The 7,860-nt window shown below is 42.9% G+C and overlaps 1 pseudogene across 1 annotated transcript; it reads right to left on the bottom strand.

Annotated features, from left to right (window-relative positions):
- Window positions 1-4,373: 4,373 nt before the first annotated feature.
- On the bottom strand, window positions 4,374-5,396 carry LOC308434430 (pre-mRNA-splicing factor 18-like; annotated as a pseudogene). Its single transcript has one exon. The product of its transcript is annotated as a pre-mRNA-splicing factor 18-like (transcript).
- Window positions 5,397-7,860: the final 2,464 nt, after the last annotated feature.

Genomic DNA, 7,860 nt, shown 5'->3' on the forward strand with positions numbered 1-7,860 from the left:
ATTTGAAACAATGTTTCTCTACCGAGGGGTTAAAGCTGCCCTTCCATCCATCTGTACACAGGAGCTTTTCTTGCCGGCAGCCAAGCTTTGCAACGGGAAAATATCCCACTTGGTGTTAAGTTTAGAAACGCTCATTTTTTTCTCTGTCAGAACCTGGTTTTGCCTTCTGCAAATTACGCTTATGTTCTGTGTCTTTACTTAGGTGTTTTATGTTAATATTACAAAAACACAATTGAGAGATTTAACCTTAAAATTTCAGAGGTTTACAAGATTAAAAGGGTTAAAATATGCTTAGTCCTGTTTTTGCTGCTATTAAGCTATAATACACTTTAGATTTTTACAAGCTGCAGGTTTTTAATAAATTAACTCATACAGAAAGCTTATGTTTTATAAAGATAAGCACATATAAAGATCAGAAAAGTTCCCAGTCTCTTTATGAACTGTTTATAGATGAAAGTTTTAGTTCTGATATTAACAAGCGCTTCAGCTCAAAACTAGGAAGCATAATGTCCTAGTCTCATAAAAACTATTTAAAAAACACAAGTTGATATTAACCTAAAAAAATGATCAAAGCCTTTAACATGTTCAAAACTATATCTGTTTAGTTTAATATGTTCATGCTAAATACTAATATAACTAATTGCAAGACTGAGCTTTACTTGGCCTCCAGTTTTATGTTTGCAAGGTATAGTTTGGAACAGATAATTAAAACAGACATTGCTTAACTCAGATACGCCTGGTAGGAAGTAGCCCTCAAACCTGTCGGATCTGAATATGGCCTTTAATGTTTAAACTTACAATGGAAACTCCCAAATCCTAACAGTGACTCCCAAGGTCTCCAAGAAGGAGACTGGCATAACCAAAAAGGTCACCACCTGGTTTGTGGTATAACCAGTGGGCTTAACTGTCCTCATGCCTTGCCTGTTGTCAGGGCCTGAGCTGTGAATAAACGGGACACTGGAGAACTGATTGCCACACGGCCAGTACTGTAGACAAGGTGAGGTCAGTCCCTCGTCCACAGGAAAAGCCACCTCATCTTCTGAACCTGATGGCCAGACTACCCTCAGTGCCATAGAGATGCAGGAGCCTGGGGCCACTGTCTTGTTTAATGGGATATGGACTAGTCTGTCATCTTGATACATAAGCCATTTAGATTACAATTTATCCTTCTCAGGTCTCCGGTCATTGATGGCTAAACTATAAATGTAATTTGACAACTAGAGAACAGGTAACTAGCTCCTTACCCCAAGGTAATCTACAAGTGTGTTCATCAGTCAATTCATTAGTTACTTAAAAACTGCTGGGTCTCTTTAATACTAAGGACAAACAGGTTTGCCTGGCTCGCAGCTCCATGTTAAAAGAGAAACAGATTTCAGTGTAACTTTTTACTGGTCCTTCATTTAAATGACTGCTCCCGATGACCAACCACTGCTCTCATGATGAATAATTGGACACACACAAGTGTCAGGAGCCATAACGGGACAAGCTAATAACCAGAAGGTGACCATCCTGAGATGGCCGCCTCAGATTATTATATAATCTGCGACAGATTCGCCCTTATTCAGCAAGGCTGTAAGGGATTCATTTTAGGAAAGATCCCTGCTATTAATATGCTTTTCTCATTTATTAAACATATATAACAATCATTAAGTAATAGCACACCCCTTTATAGCAGATCTCTGCAGATCAATGAAGATGTACTGTCTTGTACTGAAGCTATATAGACACATGACTTCTTTTTAAAGGAAAGTTATCTCTTTATTTTAAAGTCTTGAAACAAAGTATAGTACATGCAGAAGTAAAATGTCTGGCTTGAAGGAAAGATCATTGTTCTACATGCCCCAGGAGTATCTAGATAGCTTCTTTAATTTACATAGCTTTTTAATTTTGTTCATGAAAGACTTCATTGAGAGCCACATAGTTGAACTTGTTTCTCTCCACCCAAATTCAGAACAGCTAAAGCCACAGTCCTGTAGAATCCATACTCACTCTGCAAACGTAACAGTCTCAAAAAAACAAATTAACTAAACAAAACCCCAGCCCACACAGATCAATTTTAGGAGTATAGATGTCATACGGCAGTTCCTTCTTCATGTGGAATATTAACAGAAAGGAAGACAACATAAAATGACTTACCATGCTGTGAGACCTAACAGTAGATAAAGAATGAGTGATTGGGGCATTTCCAATAGCATTTATAAAGAAAACCTTTATAACAAAGCCGCATGTCACAATAGGGTTTTGCTAGGTATCTCATGGAAGTTTCTTCTTTGTCAAGTGCCCCTAAGTTCTGGCTTGATCCTAAGAAAAGGCTTCAGCTGTGGTGCAAGAGAACACTGATTCAACCAAGCCAGCCACCACCCTGCAAGGAACTGGCAGCAGCTACCCATCTATGCACACATTGGCCCCTAAGTAGCCAAAGTAACTTTCTCTCTCAAAAGGAGCAGCATAACCAAGTGTGAATCTGAACTGCCTACAGCAGCCTCCAGGCCCCGCTCTCTGCACTTCTAAACTTGGACATGCTAAAAGCAAGGACAGGAAAAACCTAACAATGATTCCATCCTTTCCTACTATTGTTGCTAATAAACCGTCATCGCTGTTACACGAGTACATACCATCTATCCCATTGTAGCCACAGGGCCCCATAAAGGCCCTCGGTCTACACTGAAATAAGCAACGATGATCTCTTGTCCTCCTTTAGGCAGTGGGCTCAGCATCTTACACAATAGGAAAGTGAGGTTTGGGTTCTTATCATCACTGTCAGATAAGGAAGTTAAGAGCTCAGGGAGATGGAAGCACTTGCCCAGCTGTAGTTAGAGCAGGAGCTGAGAAGCTGTCAGTCCTGATTTGGCTCACCCCCTCTTCCTTCTCTGACACCACATTCAACTTGTCAGGTAACAACCCATCTGCACAGATCACTGAATTAGTCCCGACCTCTCAGCACCACGGCACTGAGTGATCACAGTGATCAAAGCTCTACTTCATATGACCTAGGGCAAGTCCTCGCTTTGTGAGGCCTGAGTGAGGCACAGGGAAGCCAGGAACCCTCCGGCTGCCACACTCAGCTCCCTCCCACTTCCTCACTCTGGCCTAGATGCACTGGTGTTTTGAACTTATGCTGGTATAGTAGCCATCTTTGCTTTCAACCTATCTATTAATTCTGTCTGTCTAGAAAGGTGACAAACACACTCTGCTTAGAAAGAAAAGCAAGTCTGAAATACAAGAAGAAAAACAATTAACAGGAACATACACTCTGTTGCAAGATGGTGAAAAGTCCAAGAATATAGATTGTACTGAAGCTGTTTGTATTTTAATGTTAATTCCACTTCCCCAAGAAGGGCTGCCTAGTTACGTACTCAAGAGGTGACTTCATCTGAACCTTCCCATTTAGTAAAATAAAGGAAAGTCAGTGACTGGGTGGGGCAAGGGAGGTGGAGGAAGGAGAGGTCTGAAGAGGTCAGAAAACCAGGGTGAAGGTCGTGGCAACATGGAGGTTCCCAAGGACCAGCTGGACCCAGGTGGGATTGATTGGCGTTAAATAGTTATGAACTTTAAGGATTTATAGGTCTAATATCTCATTTAGAAGGGCAGTTTGTATCTTTGTCTATTTGGTATAATCTTGTGTAGAGGGTTTGTGGATTGAGAGTTGGATATATAAACCTGTATGAAAAGCTATCTGGCTGTAGAGTTGTATTTATGTGGGATTTGTGGGTAGAGAAACACCCCAGGACAGAGGCAGAGAACAGGTAGTACAAAACCATCAGGGAAGGGAGTTGCTCGGACAAGTTGGGCCGTGGTGGTGGCTCAGATCGGGCGACAGAGGTGAGCCATGGCTCCAAACTAAAACTGGGCCTGAGGAGTGAGACCTCAGGGCCAAATAAGAAATAAAGCATTATTTTTTAATATTTACTGAAACACAAGAACATGTAAAAATTGTAAAGAGACATTCAATGGTCCCATGCGTTTGTTGAAATACAAAAAAGTATTTTCTATAAATACCACATAGAAAAATGTGTAAGTCACAACAATTTACAGAAAGTTCCAAGCCACCCTCAAATGTTTCTAAGTATCCAATGCCACATTTGGATCTTGAGAATGGTCATCCCAAACCCCCTTTCCTGTGATGGTTGTTGTCTACACATTTAAACTACAGATAGCGTCTTTAGAACTTCATTTTTCAAATGATTAAAATGAAACCAAGACACACAAATTAGTTTGCAGTCCAATACCATGTGAAAGTCAACACAGTTCTCAGAGTCAACAAGAATTGCACTGGGTGGAGCTGCACTGTGGGACCCCTCCCTTGTTGCCGTGGGAAGGCCGGACATCCACAGGCTGCAGGCAGAGGCCGTTACACACCCCGTGCACAGACCTTACAGCGTGTTATACTCCACACATTTGAATGGGTCAGTAGGAAAGTGCTTCTGGCAGATTGTCATTAACCTCTTCAGTCCCTGAATGTATTTCCGTTGGGTTTCATCATTTAAAACATGTGCAACATGCCCGGAAAAAATCTTTTCCCTGCCAGTTCTGGCATGGATACCAACCATGGTGACAGCAATAGGCCAGGGAGCATTTCCAACAGCCATCTGAAGGTAAGTACCATTCGCCTTCATGTAGTCTCTCTGCAACATGAACTTAATATCTGTTATTGATTCTTTAATATCAGCAGGAAGATTCCTTTTCCAGAGCTTTCTGGAAAGCGGTCTGAGGTAGGACTCGGTCTGCTTCTGGGTAGCACTTTTCAGTTTGCCCTGCACGCTGCGTTTCACGTAATCCTCTCTGGCATTCAATTCTTTAGCCCAAACACCAAGAAGAACCTTCAGGAACTTGGTGATGATGTCCATGCCCTTATGATTGTCACCTTTCCCTAAGGACTCCCCCAGTGCCTCTAATCCTTCAGTGGTGGTGTTTCCCTTGTGAACTTTCAGGTCGTTTGTGTGTCCTCCTCTTCGGGTTCCTGACCACCCACGATTTTATTTGAGTACTGCTGGTCAATCTTGGCCAAAGCTGCCTTCAGATCATTCCGTGAGCCCTTGTTAGCTTCTGGTGTAAGAATCTCTATTTTTCTTAAACGCCGAAAAGCATCATAGTCGGTTTCCCCAAACAGTATCATTGGCTCTCCTCTCTCTGTCTTCTGATGACCTCTTGCAGAGAGTCATAGGAAGTTTTTCCTCTGCTAGTTCAAGTTCCAGCACTGGGTTTGATGAAGTCAGTGGTTTCTGGTCATCCTCTTTTGGCTGTATCTTGTAGCCACAGCTTTCAAAGTATGCTTTCTCTTCCTTTTTTGCGTGCTTACTCTGTTTGAAGTACTTTTTATTTTCCACCAGCAGGTTCCCGTCCTCTATCAGCTGCCACTTCTGCAGAATCTCCGATTTCAGGATGTCCCTCTCCATACCAGTGTCTACGCTCTCCTTCGCCTCTCTAGCTCCTCGGCGACAACCTCACCTGCCGCAGGAGGGGAAGAGGGCCGACAAATAACTTAAGTCTTAATGACAATCCTTTAAGAATTCCTAAAATTATAACTGATTATTAGGCTCTTATAGAGGAACTGCTATTAGGTCATTTCTGACAGTCAAAACCGCACTGAGAACTCTGCCAGCCTCCCAAGTGTCACCAGTTAATTGCTCTTAGACAGTAACCAGACTTTCTCCTACTCAAAGCACATTCCAAGAGGTTGTAAAACAATTAACCAAAGGTCATAAAAAGGGAACTAATGATTTATTATAGGTGCTAGAACAGAGGATAAAATATTGACTGGGTTTATCTATACAGAACTTCACTAATAACTTAGTTATGGTTGTAAACCTTCAGTGAGCCTGTGGAGCTGAGACAGGTGATGGATGTTTAGCCAGATAATCACTCCTAATGGATCTGCATGTGAACATATTCTGTTGTAAACTTCTATTTTAGTTTATGGTTTGATTTTATGTGTGAACATGTGATGAGTTTTGTAACATGTGATCATGCGTTCTGAAAGATGTATAAGTACTGAGGACAAAGAGAGAGGCATTCCATCCTCTTTTCCCTTAGAACTTCTTCTTCATAGGAATCGTTTTTCTCTTTCCCCACTTAGGATCTTTCCACTTTTCCCTTAGACAGCTTTCATGGGACACTTTTTACTACTTATCAATAAAAATTATAATCATTTTTCTAAGTGTCCCTTTTTCTCCCTGCGACTTCTGACTAGCAGGCTGAAAGTTAGAGCCCAGCAGTTTCAACTGAGATAGTACAAAGTCTTTTTACTTAATCCTTTGCTGACTTGGAAAGAGGTGCTAAGTGCCAGAAACTGCAGTATCTGGCCTCAGAGGAACACAGAAGGCAGCTCAGAGATTCCACCATGGGGTGGGGCTGGGTGGGGCAGCTCAGTGATTACAAAGGGCTGGGTTGTGGGAGGTGACTCAGTGTTCAAGATCACTTGCTGTTTTCTGTGGAAGACCCAAGTTCAGTTTCATTTCAGAAGATTCACAGCCACCTGTAACTCCAGCTCCGGGGGATTCCGTGATTCCGCCCACTGCACTATTTTGGACCTCAGAGCCTTCACACTACCTCATATCCCTCCCATATGTACACACATGCACATCTATACTTCCAACTTTTGGTTTTTCCAAGACTCTTTTTTAAGGATAACTTAATGAAAAATTAAGCTGCCATCACAGGGAAGGTGGGATTTTTGGACCGTATTTGACAGTGGGAAGGTGAAAATGTGTGGAACATGACGGGTTCTTTTCAGCAGGGGTGTGTGGTCAGGTGTAAAACAAGGAGAGCCCTACTGTTCAGGTGGAAACTCTTGTGCCCACAGTTAGCAGGACAGCAGGGTTGATAGAGCGGCATGTCCCCGTTTGGCATGTCTTTTCCTAACCACAGCCCTCGGTCTTTACTTCCTGTGAGGCAGGGGAACAGCCAGTGGCTGTCCCTAGGGTTTAATTAAGTCCAAACTTATTGCAAATTTAACCACTCATATTCTGAACAGCACAGGCAGAGTCAGCTAACCCACACAAATTTTTTCATCAAAGTAGAAATACTTTTTGGAAAAGGAAAACAGGCCTCAATGGGGCTCTGAGAGACACAATGAAATCGGTGTGCTGGGTAGGTTTCTGCCTCAGCTCCTTCCCTGGGTCTGTGTCCCACGGGAGACTTTGTCTTCTCTTGCCCATCTCTGTGGAGGCCGCTGTGCTTAAGTGATGAGCACCTTGCTGCTGCCTGTTACTTACTTTCTCTTTGGCTCTTTTCTAAACTCTCTCCTGCAATTATGTTGCTTTACTGAGAGTGGCTAAAAATGTACCTGCAGCAAGGACTTGTAAATGCGAGATAAATGCTTGATGAGCTGCAATTAGGGGTTCCTGAAAATAAATACCAGGTGACGGTTAGCACTGCACATCAAGGAGCATGAGGAAGGGGTGAGGGGGCACATTGTCTTCCCTTTTAACAAAGGACCAAAATGAAGGAAACTCATCAGTAATTCTGCCACTTAGAGATAACTGCCTTTAATCGATGACATTAGAGGCTACTGATCACTGCCTTAGCAGAAAACAGCTGATGTGTGTTCTGGAGGGCATCTTAAAGCTCTAGGGCGCACGAAGCCTCCCATGTGAAGACTCTGTGTTCCAACACTATAGCCATGGAGAACCCCAGCCTGTGCTGGAGATAATGTTGGGACACAAAAGAATGAGAAAATCCCCATTCCTCCCTTCCTCCTTCAAGTCTTACAGGCACATGCACGTAATGTGATCCAGATGAAGCCTGTCTTCGCCTTGATCCCACTGGGCACGCCAAGGGAAAGCTTGTAACACACAACCCACCCCGAACAAGGAAAGGGCTTTCCCTCCAGTTCAGTCGTTGGTATGAGCTGCCACGGTA

The sequence above is a fragment of the Micromys minutus genome (assembly GCF_963924665.1).
Source record: "Micromys minutus genome assembly, chromosome: 21".
Classification (NCBI taxonomy): Eukaryota; Metazoa; Chordata; class Mammalia; order Rodentia; family Muridae; genus Micromys; species Micromys minutus.